The sequence below is a fragment of the Choloepus didactylus genome, chromosome 15 (genome assembly GCF_015220235.1).
Source record: "Choloepus didactylus isolate mChoDid1 chromosome 15, mChoDid1.pri, whole genome shotgun sequence".
Lineage (NCBI taxonomy): Eukaryota > Metazoa > Chordata > Mammalia > Pilosa > Megalonychidae > Choloepus > Choloepus didactylus.
The window spans coordinates 34799810-34815999 of NC_051321.1; the positions used below are offsets into that span (position 1 = coordinate 34799810).

The 16190-nt window shown below is 38.1% G+C and overlaps 1 protein-coding gene and 1 pseudogene across 1 annotated transcript in view; one reads left to right on the forward strand and one right to left on the reverse strand.

Moving 5' to 3' along the window:
• HPSE2 (heparanase 2 (inactive)) overlaps positions 1-16190 on the forward strand; it is an 859688-nt gene that overhangs the window by 409875 nt on the left and 433623 nt on the right. The gene's annotated exons all lie outside the window — the stretch shown is intronic.
• LOC119510627 lies at positions 1949-2501 on the reverse strand (annotated as a pseudogene).

A 16190-nucleotide genomic window follows, 5' to 3' on the forward strand; every position in this document is an offset into this window, starting at 1 on the left:
AAAGTTTTTCCAAGAGCATACCTTAAAATAATGCTTTATGTTTTTTGTTTCAAAAATCCAAAACATGAAATCTGAAAATAAATAGCATCCTGCTTTTAAAATTCTTACTAATGCTAAAGAAATATTCTACTTGAAAGAAGTGAAAAGTCTTAATTCAATATTTCTCCAAATATATCTATTAAAAAAAGAACTCAAAATAATTCATATATGACCATGGTCAATACCAGTCATTAGGTTTAATTTTCTTCATAGTCACATAATTGCATGTTGAATCTAAACAGAAAATTTTGCTTTTCAAAGCACTTTCAGATAAACAGATCTGTATGGTGATCCCAGGAGATAGGCAGGCTGGGCACTAAATAACTATCAAAAATTTAAACCTTGGACTTACTTCTTTTTTAAAATTCTCAACAGCTGGTATTGTCTTTTTACCCAGCTTATTTTCTTGTTAAGCTGTATAAAAACAAAACCAAAACTTTCTATTGTAAATTTATAATATCATATTCTATTGCAGAATCATCCTCGACAAAAATCCTTCTGAAGGTGATTAAACTCGAGCTGTAAAGAGAATCTATAAAATTTTCTCACTTGATAGGAAACAGAAATCCCACACCACATGCCAGGCCCAAGCCCCCTTATTCTGCATCTGTTCAAGGGCGGAAATGCTCGGAATGGAAAATAATTTCTATTGGTTGGGAAACATGACTGGTAATTAAAAGCTGATTCCTTTACTGAGCTGTCCCAAGACAAGGAGTAGGAGCTTGTGCTCTAAAAACTCCAGCTGCCTGCAGCCTGCATATGACCCAGTTCTCAACTTTATTTTCGTTCATGACACACCTGTGCACTGGCCAAGACCCACTGGAGAGTAGACAGGAAGTCCCTTGTCCAGCCTGCTCCCAGCCACATCAGAGGCACTCGCCAGGTGTGACTGGAAAGTAATGAGGCTCACTTACAAACAAAACAAGACAACTCGCCCAAGAACAAGATTTATGCATCCAATTGAGAATTGTTCCTCAAAGCGGTCACCATGGAAAATATAAAATGCTGCCATTGCTTGTAATATTCTTAGAATGTGTCCTTGAGAATGACCTTTAGAGATTATGATCTTCTCATGAAAATTTGCCCCATTTCTTTATACTCGCATGCCATAGTTTTAACCAAAAACATGATTTGCTATATAGATTTGGTGCTCAGAAGAGAGGTTTATACAGGAGAAAGATAAAAAGTAATTCTTCTTTTCACCACCACCAATAACCTCTTACAAATAGTAAAAGTAGTTGAGAAAACTAATGTTAAGAGCTACCTTTAGGCTACTCACCCATCCTTCAGCATTGTAGCCCTGATTTGAGTGGAGTAAGAGGAGTGAAGGAATGAGCTCTTCTGTCCTGACCCCGTTCTCCTAACTTAGTTTGGAAAATTGCTTTTTTATTTCCGCTTCTCCAGATCTTCCTTATCCTTGCTAGCTCAGAGGCAGAGGCTAATTGCCCAGAATTATCTTCTTCCCTTGTTCCTAGCCATTCTTTACCATCTTCCCCTTTAGGAATTATATCCATTTCATTTATGTCACATTTGACAATGCTTTCAGCCAGGAAATTGAAACTTTAACAGCATTTGACACTTACTGTAGAAGTACTCTCAATTTTATATAATTGAGATATATATAATTTTATATAATTTGCTAATGGAGGGGTACAGTGGAATGAGTTAGGCTTTTCAGTCAGAAGACTAGGGTTAGAATCTTTTTTTTTTTTTTTTACTATGCAAAGAACTTTATTAATCTTTGTTTTTAAACTTTATTCCTAGGCTTTTTTCAGCTTCATTAGCTGCAAAGAATGAAACTGTGTATAAGCAAAAACTGAAAAGAGCTGCAGTGTCCAAGGGGCTTGAGCTTCAAAATATTAGAGATCTAGATTTTATTAGATCCATAAACAAAACAACTTTAAAAAGCAGTCATAATATAAAATAGCAGCTCCAAGTAACTTCAAGTTCTATCTTCTTCAGAAGTTGACTCAATTCAGTTTGCCTCATTCTTGGAAGCCTCCTCAAAATTCTCCACAAGATCTGGAACTTCATCATCATCCTCCTCTCCAGTAGCAAGTGGTGCTTTTCCATCGACAGATTGTTTGGGCAGAGCTTCAGCCAGTCTCCTTAAACTAGTCAGACTGTCTGCGCCAAGCTGGTTTAAGATGCTGGGTAGCATTTCTGTCAGCTGCTTGGTCTCAGCATGGCCTGTAATGGTGAAAGTGTTCACTGCCAGAGATGCGTGAACTTTAGGGTTGTTAAAGTGGATCACTGTTCCTTGGTTTGTAAACATATTAACCTCTTCAATACCAGAGATATTGTTTACCCCTAATTTCTTTAAGGAGAACTGAAGTTTTTTTATCATCTGCAGTAGCTGTTCTATGAATGACCTTCTTTCTGCGAGCAGTTCCTTTCCCACCAGTGCGGACTTGTGCCTGCAGTTTGGCGAGTTTCTCTTGGTTCATGATAGTTTCTTTCATCTTGTTGGAGCGGAAATGGGGCTGTGCAGGGGACTAGGGTTGGTGCTCAGGGGGTCTCAGGCAGACCAGCTGAGACCAGGCGCACACACGCAGGGACGCAAGATGGCAGCTAGAGGAGCACTAAGGTTAGAATCTTGATATTCTCACTTAGTGATCGTGTGCCTGATTTGGCAAATAATGTCACCACTCTGAGCTCCCAATTCCTCATCTGTAAAATAGGAACATCGATACCTGTTGCTCAGGATTTGTTGTAAAGATTAAATTATATTAGAAATATGTATGTAATATACCCAACATAGTGCATGGAACATAGTATATATTTAAAATGTGGAAGCTATTATTAAAAGTAAATGCTGAAGTTCAGAGATGCTAAGCAACTTTCTCAAGATCACACAGCTGATTGATATCCTAGTATGGGCTGGGGTTCAAGTGGATTCAATCTATGATTACTACTAACCCGTGGTGCTGTTTAGAACACTAAGCCTGTCTCTTTCATTTCATTAATATTTCTCCATCCTTGTCTCTGAAACTTTCCTGACTATAGGTCAAATACTGACAAAGGTCTAAATTCTTCAGTCTGTCTAGTTCTAACAAATTATTGTTGGATACACTAATGTTATTTAAATATTTACCAAAAAAAAAACACCCAAGAATATAAATATTTTAATATCATAAACTCATGCATAGCCCACCACCCCCAAATGTAAGCAGCCCTACATGAAGATACTTGCAGTCTAGAAAGCTGACTACTTCATACACACCCAGTTGTCCTTCTGTTGAGCTTTAACTTTGCTTCTTTGCATCTCATGAGAGCAGATGTCTTTTGAAGAAGCTCCTCTTTCCCTCTTTCATACTTATCAACCCAGAGACTACTAAACTGAAAGAGACCTAACAGATTATGTAATTCCTTTCCCCCATTTTACAGATGAAGAAAATCTGGCCCAGAAAGGGGAAGTAACTTGCCTGAAATCATATAGTTTAGAAGTAGAACCATGTCAATTATTGCCCAATATAAATGATCCCATGCAACTACCGACTCTTCAGAAGGAATTCCTGTCTTCCAATGAGACCACCATCTTAGGAATAAAAGAGAATCTGTCTTTAGCCAGAACTCAGAATTAAGGTAATAATATTTTCTAAAAATTGAAGAAATATATATATCTAAATTTAAGTCAGAAAACTCAAGATTTTATTTGCCTTTGCTTACCGGGCAGTAAGCTCATCACATGGAAGCTTTGGAGCCAAAATATTTGAATACCTGTTTCCCAACCAGGGAAAGAGGAATGACAAATATAGCAGTGTAGAGGAAAGGAAGATTTGTTATTTGTAGATTTGTTTGTTTGTAGATTGGTATGCTAGTTTTACATGAGAGCTGATGTTTTATCTATTTTCAACCACAAGTATAGGGATGGAAATAGCTTTTAGCCAAAGAAGTTTAGGGAATTTGAAGAACCTTTGTTTTTCCATCAGTCTTTATGTTATGTTTAATTTAATTATTGAAAATATGTATACTTCCAAAATGTCTCTATATTCAAACACAAGTGCCCCAATCCAAAGCCAAATGCAAAAACCCTTTGAATTAGCTGTAGCATTGTTTCACTCCAGTTTTGTATTAATGAGAATATAATGGTTCTGTATTGGATTCTTCTTTCCAATATCAACCATTTCCTTTATACCCCAATATAGAATTGTAAGTTAGAAGGATGTTAAAGTTAAAGGAATCCAACTTCACATCATTGATATCACTATAAAATAATGAGGCAGACTGTTTGGCAAACTCTACCAGAACCAGTTCATCCAACTGGCACTGTCCCTTGTAAGAGTGGACTTGGGAGGCAGAGATCATAGGCATGAGGGAGCTTGTAGACTGCTCCTAGATAAGCTTCCACATAAAAAGGTAGTATCTTCTGACTACCTATTCTCTGTCTTTAGACCACTAAGTTTTCTGTATACTAGATTCTATATTCCAATACCTACAAATAATTATGTCTTAAGAATCTATTATATGCCAGGCAATGAAGACCAATCTCTGCCTTCATGGAATTTATATTACTGTCCAGGAAAAAATATCCTTAAAAACTTTCATGTTGGCACATTCCCTTAAAATTATTGAAAAGGCATGCCTTTGGAGAATATGCTAATGGAGAGTGACCGCTGCCCCATTTACACTCATAGCTGCAATTCTGGGGCAAGACTGAATAGGATTCGAAAGATGCACTATAGATATGTAGAAGTAAGGATGAATCTTAGCAATACTGTTGAGTGAAAAAAGTTCCAGAAGATTACTCACAGTATGAATATTAAAAAGGTGTGATGTATTTTAAAAAAACTGAAAACAACTAAAACTAAGCAATGTACCTTTTAGGAATGTATGATCAACCATTTTTTTTAAAAAAAGAATCATTAAACAAAAGCTTGGGATAGTAGTTACCTCAGACTAATTACTGTCAGAAAGGTGGAAGGAAAAAATAGGAAAGGAGCATAGGTAAATGTACGTTATTGTCAGTATTACAGTTTTTATGTTGGGTCTTGGGTTCATAAATCTTAAAAGGGTTATATATATATAAACCAATAATCAGTGTGTCATGAACCAAAAAATACATTTAAACCAGTGCTGTGTACATCATATTTTTAAAAAATTACCTTTTATAGGTGACAGTCCTTTAAATAAATATGGCTATTGTGACTTCTTTAGTATTCTTATTTCCACATTAAACATGCCAATTCCTTTAACCATTTTCACATATCTCGGTATGACTAAAACTTGACTTATCATCTTTTTCCCCAAATATCTTTTCCTTTTGCATTTCATATTTCAGTTGATGATACCATCCTCTTCTGAGCCACTAGGGTTTGAAATTTGGAGTTATTTCTAAATCATTCCTCTTTTTGTCTCTCTTCCCAAACCCAATCAGTCTTCAGGCCACATGGTGTATATCTCTGCTCCCCTCTTCTTTATTCCTGCTGTCATCACTCTTGTCCAAACTCTTTTATTATCTCCTTCCTAGAATATTGAAATAGCTCCCAACTGCTGTCTCTGCTTCTAGCCTATCACCTCTCCCATCCCTTTTCCACTGTGCTGTCAGATTTATCCTTCCTTCATACCTCATGCATCATGGCACTCCTCTGCTCAAAACTTTTTAATATCTATTGATAAAGTCCAAACTCAATAGCTTTCAAGTCTAGACCCTCCACCTATTTCCAAATATATTTTCTACTCTTTTCCTTTATCCACCTTATAATCTGGCCCAATTGAATTATTAATTCACTATTCCTTATAAATATTCTGTGGATTTCCTATCCTATCATGATAGTCAAGAGGTTTATTTAAAGAGTGGTTTATTTACTGGAATAAACAATAGATGTGAAATCAAACAAATTAAGTTTAAGTTCACCAGCTGTGAGATCTTGGAAGAGTAACTGAAATCTTTTCAAACTTCAATGTCCTTATCTGCAAAAAAGAAAACCCAACTGGAAGATTGTGGTAAGGTTTAAATAAGATGGATATTTTGAAGATGCTTTGTAAAATATCGTTACATATAATTAGTTCTTCCCATTTCTGCATCTCATAGATGATCTTAAATTTTCATTTACCATCACCACTTCCTCCTACTGAAAGTAAGGCCTCCCTTTTGACATCTAGTAGCACGTTCTCTATACTTTACTTGGCTTCCTTAACCTGTATACCTTTTTTTTTTTTTTTTTAATTATCTAATTTTTTTTTATCTTCATTTTATTGAGATATATTCACATACCATGCGGTCATACAAAACAAATCGTACTTTTGATTGTTTACAGTACCAATACATAGTTGTACATTCATCACCCAAATCAATCCCTGACACCTTCATTAGCACACACACAAAAATAACAAGAATAATAATTAGAGTGAAAAAGAGCAATTGAAGTAAAAAAGAACACTGGGTACCTTTGTCTGTTTGTTTCCTTCCCCTATTTTTCTACTCATCCATCCATAAACTACACAAAGTGGAGTGTGGTCCTTATGGCTTTCCCAATCCCATTGTCACCCCTCATAAGCTACATTTTTATACAACTGTCTTCGAGATTCATGGGTTCTGGGTTGTAGTTTGATAGTTTCAGGTATCCACCACCAGCTACCCCAATTCTTTAGAACCTAAAAAGGGTTGTCTAAAGTGTGCATAAGAGTGCCCACCAGAGTGACCTCTCGGCTCCTTTTGGAATCTCTCTGCCACTGAAGCTTATTTCATTTCCTTTCACATCCCCCTTTTGGTCAAGAAGATGTTCTCCGTCCCACGATGCCAGCTCTACATTCCTCCCCGGGAGTCATATTCCACGTTGCCAGAGAGATTCACTCCCCTGGGTGTCTGATCCCACGTAGGGGGAAGGGCAGTGATTTCACCTTTCAAGTTGGCTTAGCTAGAGAGAGAGGGCCACATCTGAGCAACAAAGAGGCATTCGGGAGGAGGCTCTTAGGCACAACCATAGGGAGGCCTAGCCTCTCCTTTGCAGTAACCGTCTTCCCAAGGGTAAAACCTATGGTAGAGGGCTCAACCCATCAAACCACCAGTCCCCTATGTCTGTGGTCATGTTAGCAACCATGGAGGTGGGGTAGGCGAATACCCCTGCATTCTCCACAGGCTCCTCAAGGGGGCACTACATCTTTTTTTTTCCTTGTTTTTCTTTTTTTTTTTTTTTAACTTTCCCTTCTTTTTTAAATCAACTGTATAAAAAAAAAAGTTAAAAAGAAAACAAACATACAATAAAAGAACATTTCAAAGAGACCATAACAAGGGAGTAAGAAAAAGAGAACTAACCTAAGATAACTGCTTAACTTCCAACATGTTCCTACTTTACCCCAAGAAAGTTACATAATATAGCAACATTTCTGTGAACTTGTTCCTACTATATCCATCAGAAATTAACAGACCATAGTCATTCCTGGGCATCCCCAGAACGTTAAATAGCTTATCTGTTCTTCTTGGATTATTGTTCCCCCTTCCTTAATTGCTCTCTATTGCTAGTTCCCCTACATTCTACATTATAAGCCATTTGTTTTACATTTTTCAAAGTTCACATTAGTGGTAGCATATAATATTTCTCTTTTTGTGCCTGGCTTATTTCGCTCAGCATTATGTCTTCAAGGTTCATCCATGTTGTCATATGTTTCACGAGATCGTTCCTTCTTACTGCCGCGTAGTATTCCATCGTGTGTATATACCACATTTTATTTATCCACTCATCTGTTGAAGGACATTTGGGTTGTTTCCATCTCTTGGCAATTGTGAATAATGCTGCTATGAATATTGGCGTGCAGATATCTGTTCGTGTCACTGCTTTCCGATCTTCCGGGTATATACCGAGAAGTGCAATCGCTGGATCGAATGGTAACTCTATATCTAGTTTTGTAAGGAACTGCCAGACTGACTTCCAGAGTGGCTGAACCATTATACAGTCCCACCAACAATGAATAAGAGTTCCAATTTCTCCACATCCCCTCCAGCATTTGTAGTTTCCTGTTTGTTTAATGGCAGCCATTCTAACTGGTGTTAGATGGTATCTCATTGTGGTCTTAATTTGCATCTCTCTAATAGCTAGTGAAGCTGAACATTTTTTCATGTGTTTCTTGGCCATTTGTATTTCCTCTTCAGAGAACTGTCTTTTCATATCTTTTGCCCATTTTATAATTGGGCCGACTGTACTATTGTCATTGAGTTGTAGGATTTCTTTATATATGCAAGATATCAGTCTTTTGTCAGATACATTTCCAAAAATTTTTTCCCATTGAGTTGGCTGCCTCTTTACCTTTTTGAGAAATTCCTTTGAGGTGCAGAAACTTCTAAGCTTGAGGAGTTCCCATTTATCTATTTTCTCTTTTGTTGCTTGTGCTTTGGGTGTAAAGTCTAGGAAGTGGCCGCCTAATACAAGGTCTTGAAGATGTTTTCCTACATTATGTTCTAGGAGTTTTATGGTACTTTCTTTTATATTGAGATCTTTGGTCCATTTTGAGTTAATTTTTGTGTAGGGGGTGAGGTAGGGGTCCTCTTTCATTCTTTTGGATATGGATATCCAACTCTCCCAGCCCCATTTGTTGAAAAGACCATTATGACTCAGTTCAGTGACTTTGGGGGCCTTATCAAAGATCAGTCGGCCATAGATCTGAGGGTCTATCTCTGAATTCTCAATTCGATTCCATTGATCTATATGTCTATCTTTGTGCCAGTACCATGCTGTTTTGGCAACTGTGGCTTTATAATAAGCTTCAAAGTCAGGGAGTGTAAGTCCTCCCACTTCGTTTTTGTTTTTTAGAGTGTCTTTAGCAATTCAAGACATCGTCCCTTTCCAAATAAATTTGATAACTAGCTTTTCCAAGTCTGCAAAGTAGGTTGTTGGAATTTTGATTGGGATTGCATTGAATCTGTAGATGAGTTTGGGTAGAATTGACATCTTAATGACATTTAGTCTTCCTATCCATGAACATGGAATATTTTTCCATCTTTTAAGGTCCCCTTCTATTTCTTTTAGTAGAGTTATGTAGTTTTCTTTGTATAGGTCTTTTACATCTTTGGTTAAGTTGATTCCTAGGTACTTGATTTTTTTAGTTGCTATTGAAAATGGTATCTTTTTCTTGAGTGTCTCTTCAGTTTGTTCATTTCTAGCATATAGAAACATTACTGACTTATGTGCATTAATCTTGTATCCTGCTACTTTGCTAAATTTGTTTATTAGCTCTAGTAGCTGTATCGTCGATTTCTCGGGGTTTTCTAGATATAAGATCATATCATCTGCAAACAATGACGGTTTTACTTCTTCTTTTCCAATTTGGATGCCTTTTATTTCTTTGTCTTGCCGGATTGCCCTGGCTAGCACTTCCAGCACAATGTTGAATAACAGTGGTGACAGCGGGCATCCTTGTCTTGTTCCTGATCTTAGAGGGAAGGCTTTCAGTCTCTCACCATTGAGTACTATGCTGGCTGTGGGTTTTTCATATATGCTCTTTATCATGTTGAGGAAGTTTCCTTCAATTCCTACCTTTTGAAGTGTTTTTATCAAAAAGGGATGTTGGATTTTGTCAAATGCTTTTTCAGCATCTATTGAGATGATCAATTGATTTTTCCCTTTTGAGTTTTTAATGTGTTGTAATACATTGATTGTTTTTCTGATGTTGAACCATCCTTGCATGCCTGGAATGAACCCCACTTGGTCATGGTGTATGATTTTTTTAATGTGTCTTTGGATTCGATTTGCAAGTATTTTGTTGAGGATTTTTGCATCTATATTCATTAGGGAGATTGGCCGGTAGTTTTCCTTTTTTGTAGCATCTTTGCCTGGTTTTGGTATTAGATTGATGTTAGCTTCATAAAATCAGTTAGGTAGTGTTCCATTTTCTTCAATGTTTTGAAAGAGTTTGAGTAAGATTGGTGTCAGTTCTTTCTGGAAAGTTTGGTAGAATTCCCCTGTGAAGCCATCTGGCCCTGGACATTTATTTGTGGGAAGATTTTTGATGACTGATTGGATCTCTTTGCTTGTGATGGGTTGGTTGAGGTCTTCTATTTCTTCTCTGGTCAGTCTAGGTTGTTCATATGTTTCCAGGAAATTGTCCATTTCTTCTACATTATCCAGTTTGTTGCCATACAGTTGTTCATAATATCCTGTTATAATTTTTTTAATTTCTTCAGGATCCGCAGTTATGTCACCTTTTTCATTCATTATTTTGTTTATATGGGTCTTCTCTCTTTTTGATTTTGTCAGTCTAGCTAGGGGCTTGTCAATCTTGTTGATCTTCTCAAAGAACCTACTTTTGGTGATATTTATCCTCTCTATTGTTTCTTTGTTCTCTATGTCATTTATTTCTGCTTTAATCCTTGTTATTTCTTTTCTTCTACTTGGTTTAGGATTGGTTTGCTGTTCATTTTCTAGCTTCTTCAGTTGATCCATTACTTCTTTGATTTTGGCTCTTTCTTCCTTTTTAATATCTGCGTTTAGTGCTATAAATTTCCCCCTTACCACTGCTTTTGCTGCATCCCATAGGTTTTGGTATGTTGTGTTCTCATTTTCATTCGTCTCTATATATTTAGCAATTTCTCTTGCTATTTCTTCTTTAACCCACTGATTGTTTAGGAGTGTGTTGTTTAACCTCCAGGTATTTGTGAATTTTCTAAGTCTCTGATGGTTATTGACTTCTAATTGTATTCCATTGTGGTCAGAGAATGTGCTTTGAATAATTTCAATCTTTTTAAATTTATTGAGGCTTGTTTTATGTCCCAGCATATGATCAATTCTGGAGAAAGTTCCTTGAGCAATAGAAAAGTATGTGTATCCTGGTGATTTGGGATGTAATGTCCTGTATATGTCTGTTAAATCTAATTCATTTATCAGATTGTTTTGGTTTTCAATTTGCTTATTGGTCTTCTGTCTGGTTGATCTATCTATAGGAGAGAGTGATGTGTTGAAGTCTCCCACAATTGTTGTGGAAACATCAATTGCTTCCTTTAGTTTTGCCAGTGTTTCTCTCATGTATTTTGTGGCACCTTGATTGGGTGCATAGACATTTATGATTGTTATTTCTTCTTGCTGAATTGCCCCTTTTATTAGTATGTAGTGGCCTTCTTTGTCTCTCAAAACATCCCTGCATTTAAAGTCTATTTTATCTGAGATTAATATTGCTACACCTGCTTTCTTTTGGCTGTAGCTTGCATGAAATATTTTTTTCCATCCTTTCACTTTCGGTTTCTTCGTGTCCCTGTGTCTAAGATGAGTCTCTTGTATGCAACATATTGATGGTTCATTTTTTTTGATCCATTCTGCGAATCTATATCTTTTAATTGGGGAGTTTAATCCATTTACATTCAATGTTATAACCGTGAAGGCATTTCTTGAATCAGCCATCTTATCCTTTGGTTTATGTTTGTCATATTTTTCCCCTCTGTCTATTAATATCCTTTATTGTACCCATACCGAATCTCTTTAGTACTGAACCTTTTTCCAAGTCTCTCTGTCCTGTCTTTGTTTCTCTGTGTGTAGGGCTCCCTTTAGTATCTCCAGTAGGGCAGGTCTCTTGTTAGCAAATTCTCTCAGCATTTGTTTGTCTGTGAAAAATTTAAGCTCTCCCTCCAATTTGAAGGAGAGCTTTGCTGGATAAAGTATTCTTGGCTGGAAATTTTTCTCACTCAGAATTTTAAATATATCGTGCCACTGCCTTCTCGCCTCCATGGTGGCTGCTGAGTAGTCACTACTTAGTCTTATGCTGTTTCCTTTGTATGTGCTGAATTGCTTTTCTCTTGCTGCTTTCAGAACTTGCTCCTTCTCTTCTGTGTTTGACAGTGTGATCATTATATGTCTCGGAGTGGGTTTATTTGGATTTATTCTATTTGGAGTTCGCTGAGCATTTATGATTTGTGTATTTATGTTGTTTAGAAGATTTGGGAAGTTTTCCCCAACAATTTGTTTGAATACTCTTCCTAGACCTTTACCCTTTTCTTCCCCTTCTGGGACACCAATGAGTCTTATATTTGGATGTTTCATATTATCTATCATATCCCTGAGGTCCATTTCGATTTTTTCAATTTTTTTCCCCATTCTTTCTTTTATGCTTTCATTTTCCATTCTGTCATCTTCCAGGTCAGTGATTCATTGTTCAGCTTCCTCTAGTCTTGTACTATGAGTGTCCAGAATCTTTTTAATTTGGTCAACAGTTTCTTTAATTTCCATAAGATCATCCATTTTTTTATTTAGTCTTGCAATGTCTTCTTTATGCTCTTCTAGGGTCTTCTTGATTTCCTTTGTATCCCGTACTATGGTCTCATTGTTCATCTTTAGTTCTTTGAGTAGCTGCTCTAGGTGCTGTGTCTCTTCTGATCTTTTGATTTGGGTGCTTGGGCTTGGGTTATCCATATCGTCTGTTTTTTTCATATGCTTTATAATTTTCTGTTGTTTTTGGCCTTGTGGCATTTGCTGAACTTGATAGGGTTCTTTTAGGATTTGTAGACCAATTGAAGTCCTTATCTCTAATTTATCAGATCTACAGCTTCGTGGAGTACACTTTCTCTAACTAACCAGCAGGTGGCGTCCACGAGCCACGTGTTCTCCACAAGCCAGTTCTCCCCTGCTTAGCCTTTTTGGTGAGTGGGGGAGTGAGTCTTGTGGGGTCCAATTGGTGTACCAAGCTTGCGTGTGTAGTTGGTGTTGCCTGCCCTGTATATGGGGCGTGTTTCTGGGCAGTCAGGGAGGGGGGGTGGCCCTAACAATCAAATCTCCCTGATGATCCTAGAGTTTTAAAGCTGCTGCAATAGTCTAATCCTTCAGTTCAGTCCTGCCACAGTTTGTCTCTGCCACTGACCCACAAGTCCTTGGTATTGGTGTATGGCTCCTGAGACTTGCAAGTGGGCCCCTCTTCCAGGCTGTGCACCCCGGGTCCTCTGTTGAGGGATGACTGTGCTATGTCACAGGTGAGTGCCGTCCCCCCAGGGCAGTTCTGGGCTGCTGGGCTGTGTAGGGAGGTCCCAGTCTGCTGAAATGATGGCTGAATGGGGCTTTGTTAATTCACACTGCTCCACCTTCCCAACTCTGGGACAATCAGCTGAGGTTGCAGGGAAGGCTAATGTCCACGCCCAGTTTTGTGGTGTGTGCCTGTTATTTGAAGCACTTCCGTCACACTGGGTTGTCTGGGGCAGCTCTGGGCTATGGGGCTGGCGATGGGCAAGAGTATTTCCTGTCCACCAGGATGATGGCTGTGAGTGGACACCCCCCTTTTCTTGCAAAGTTGTGGTGTTTAGTGAATTTTCTCAGCCACTGGATTATTGCGTTTTGTCTCAGAGCTCTTCTTAGTTCTGCTCTTGACTTGACCTGCCCAAATTGCAAGTCTTTGAAGCTTTCTGTATTGGGCTTCTTAGAGTAATTGTTTTAGAAAAAGAAAAAAGGATTAAAGAAAAAAAAAAGGGCCCTCCTCAGAGATCTAATGGGTTATTGAAATGCTAAGAGACAAAGCAACCAGGGCCATTAAGGAAAGGTCCACAGGGCAGAGAGATCAGCTTTTCTTCGGGATTTGCATATGCGCCTCAGGGCCTGAGCTCTGCCCTTCCCCTTTCTATGTTCACCAGAACTCCAAAAATCCTCCGCTTTTATTTTGGAGTTTTTCGTGTTGTTTTTTTTCTATGCCTGTCTGCTCTCTGCTGGGCTGGTTGCTCTCAGATTCTCTGGGTCTGGTCTCAGTCTATCTATGGTTGGAGTTTGGATCAGTAGAATGAGTTTCCAGTAAGGGCTGCCACTGCAGTTCTCCCTTCTCCTTCCTGGAGCTGACAGCCTCTCCTCCCACGGGACTGAGCCTGGCAGGGAGGGGCGCGGGTCCCCTGGCCGCAAAAACTTACAGATTTCGCTGATCTCAGCAGTTCCACGTTTTCATGAGTGTTGTATGAAGTATGCCCAAAGTCAGATTGCTCTGTGGTGTCCAGTCCACGCAGTTCCTGGCTTTCTACCTGCTTTCCTGGAGGAGTAACTAAAACATACAGTTCACCAGTCCGCCATCTTCTGTATACTTTTTATTATAACTGTTTACGTGTATGCCCTACCTCTTCTGGTGAACTGTAAGGATGTGGAGGAATGGGTTCTTGATCATTTCATCTTTGTATCCTCCTCCTGGAACTTAGCATGGTACCTTGAATTTTGCGGCTGTTATCTTTAATGTATGATAGGGAAATTAATTTAAAATCCATAATTAAAAATGTATTATTCACCTTTTCTGAATTCTTTTATTTGTCTAATCTTTGTCTTATCTCTCAAGAACAGAATATTCGTGAGGTTTTGGGAAGAGTTTGAATTTGAAAGGAGTTTAGAGCATCATGACTGATATCAAATGCAACAGCACTGCTGCGTGAGTCAGATCACCAGATGTCAATAATATAGGGAAATTAAGCATTCTATCTTCTGCATTTAAGTTTTCAGTCTTAATGTTGCATGACTGTAGGTTTTGGTCTTTAATTTATCAAGTTTCTTTATTTTAATTATGTCTAGATGAATGAAATGAATGTTCTTTACATGGTTCATTACCTACCTTAGTAAAGACTTACTGTAGTAAATGTGAATCACATATCTTTCCCTGACCTATTTCTAGAACTGATCTATTATAATTCTCTATTAATTTCTCTAGATGTTTTATGAATTTTAAATATAGACTAGATTGTAACTTTCCATCCTCCTGTTGCTGGGTAAAGACTGTATGTGGTACCCACAGGTGTGCCCATATGAGCATTTTCAGGAGAACTCTGCTTCGTTAGAGGTCAATATCAAATCTTTTTTTTTTTTTAGCAAAACTTTTTGGATGTACTTGAAGCTTTCTTTGTACCCTTCCTAGATCCAGTTTCTTTTCTCCACCGAGGTAACCACTATCCTGATTTTAGTATTTGTCCTGAAATTGATCTTTTTTATCCCTATGCATAGAAAACAGTAGTGGCACCAAGAGGTGACATTGGATGACAGTATTAGCACCCCTCATCATTTTCTGGCACTTGTCCCATTCTTTGAAATAGACAGTTGTCATTTCTATCTTATATAAAATACACTGCAAATGCTGTTTGTCCCCTTCCTCCCCCCACCCCCCCCACTCTAACCAGCTTACTGCCTCTAAGCTTCTTCAAAACAAAAATTCTTGAGTTACCACTGACTGAAAATACATACATTTGTTGATGTTACTTGCTCAAACTCTATAAAGTATTAATTATAATACTGTTTTTTACTGTGATGGTGTTTTTGCTGTGTCAATTTGGCTGGGCTAAAATCCCCAGTTGTTCAAACAAACATTAATCTACATACTGCTGTGAAGGTATTTTGCAGATATGATTAAAGTCCGTAGTTAGTTGACTTTGAATAAAGGAGATTATCCTAGATTATCTGGGTGGGCTGATTCAATTAGTTGAAAGGCCTATGGACAGCAGCTTCGGTCCATGCTTGTGAGGTCCAGCCTGCTCTGTGGATTTCAGACTTGCTTACCAGCCCCCACAATAGCATAAACCTCCCTCTCTTCCTTTCCCTCCCTTCCCTTCCTTCCCCTCCCATCATCTCTCTCTCCCACTTCCTCCACCTTCCTGCTCCCTCTCCACCTTCCGTTTCGCTCCCCTTTCCCCCCTCCCCTTCCCGTTATATTATTATAATTATTATTTTGCATTATTTCTCTTTCTGCTCTCTTGCTGGAGCTCTTTTTATCTTCTAGTATTTCTAGTATATTACACATAATAGGTACATAACACACATTTGCTGAATTGATGGCCCATAGCTCATTTTCCAGTTTGTTAATTCTAACATGCTCTAAGTTATAAACCAGACAAGCAAGTTTGTAAGAACAGAGTAGATAGGCTCTAAGTTAGGGTTTGAAGAAAAGAGTGAAGGGCAGGGGCTTCTGTGTATATGACTCAGAAACCTGTGAATTGTTATCAGAAGCCACTTTGGAGTTTGTCAGATTCGTTCTATAATTGATTTCTTGAGAACCTGCTTTGTGCCAGTGTACTACAAGGAGGCAGATATGTAAATGGATTACAACAAAGAATTACAGGTTCCAGGCTAGTCATTTGCACGGGGTACTTCTAGGGTCTGATGGAGGGAAGAGGTCACTTTATAACTTGGATTACAGGTTAAACAAGTGAAACATTATTTCATTGTCAAAGGTCATTTTAGATTCTAGAGAAAAGGCATGAAAATCCATGATTAGAGAGTTACAGA